The sequence below is a fragment of the Plasmopara halstedii genome (assembly GCF_900000015.1).
Source record: "Plasmopara halstedii genome assembly, contig: Scaffold_614, whole genome shotgun sequence".
Lineage (NCBI taxonomy): Eukaryota > Oomycota > Peronosporomycetes > Peronosporales > Peronosporaceae > Plasmopara > Plasmopara halstedii.
In genome coordinates this window covers 1,035,321-1,037,009 of record NW_020187532.1, presented here as the reverse complement: position 1 = coordinate 1,037,009, position 1,689 = coordinate 1,035,321, and positions in this window count along the sequence as shown.

The window sequence follows — 1,689 nt, the reverse complement described above, 5'->3', positions numbered from 1 at the left end:
GTTTTGTCTGTGGAGACACCCGTCACCTGCGGAACGGTTGCCCCCTGCGCAAGGCGCGACAAGGTTCTTCGAACCATTCCCCCAACGCCTACCAGTTTGGTTCGTCGCTGGAAAACGACACCACCAGGAGGCGCGGGGCGACCTACTGGGGAAAAACTGAGTTCTGTTGACCCTCAGGGAGGCATAGGTCAACAGGACTCAGCCTCGAAGTGCTCCGTGCTCTTGAACACGGAACGTATATACAAGCCGGGCTTGCTGGTCGTGGAGGCGACCGTAAGGGGCTTCGAGAAGTCATGGAAGATCCTCACCGATTCCGGGGCGTCAGGCAATTATGCTCGACGATCCACGATGATAGGAAGTCCGCTGTATGCTGAGGCGCTGAAAGACATCATCACGGTTCGCCTAGCGATGGGGACACGTGTCACGGCCCCGAAGGATCCTGTGGTCCTCGGAGTCAAGTTTCTTGACTCTGATAGCTTGGAACGCTGTCTAGTCTTAGACTTGGATGCAAGGTATGACCATATCAAGAGAATGGCATGGTTCGAACACCATGAGCCATGGATTGATTAACGGTCAAAGTCGTTGGGGGCTACGCGCACATCTCCTGGTGGAGCTTTAGCGAGTCATGAACCCACCTCTGCTAGGAGACAAAAGCGCTTTTGGGGAGAACACTGGTCCGAGAAAGTCAACGTGCTGGACATTGGAATGTCCGAGTTGGTAGACACCAACGGTGTATCGGACAGTAGTCCCGAGCGTGGCTCGCGGGCTGATCGTGGAGCGGCACGTAACCCACTGAGCGCTGCTCGAGTATCAAAGAATTCGTTGCATATCATGCGTGACATGGTCGGCCAAATGCCGAGGCATCGAGGGCGAGGCCCCCGTGACGCACGTGAAGTGGCGTAAACCACTGAACACTACTCTCGTTGCGAAACAGTCGCTGCATGCCATTGATGGCGTGGTCGGACAGAGTCCGATGCATTTTGGGCACGACCCTTCAGATGGAGTGGCACGTTATCCAGTGGACGAAGACTGCGGGGTCCGCAGTTCTCCGTCGGATGTTGTCGATAACATCGGAGCTCCAAAGGACCGGAAAGTGAGGGTGACAGACGCGGAGTGCGTGTTCACCCTGGTCTCACCGAGACATAGAAGCTCTGTACAGAGGCGACGGCGACGTTGTATGCTGGCTGCAAGACGTCGGGTGTCGACCCTGATCCCGGGTGTGTCCACCGTAGATGACGGTGCCACAGTTATACACACTCGTCAACGGTGTGACGGGGGAGGAAGATGGCGACGTCCGCCTCGAGGCTATGCCTGCAGTTGATGCTCTTCTTGAGCTGGACGAGGTGTCCCTTGAAGATTTCGGTAGTGCCTCGAAGGCAGGCGATTTGGTCGAAGTGGTCATTGTACGACCGGACGAGGAGATAAACTCGTCATCGCTTCTAGATGAAGCTGTCTTGGAGGACACCAAGAGAGTGCTGAATATATGAAGTGGATCGTCGAACCTACGGAATCCCTTGGATCCATACGATCCTTTGGTAAGGGGAATTCAAGACGTCGTCTCCAAAGACCCGCCTTCGGTCCTACCGTCGGGCCGAGGTGTGCGTCATGAGATCGATCTGGTTCCGGGTACCAAATACTGCGTAACACGCCAATGGCCCCTGTCCAAGGAGCAGTGCGACGTCATTGACA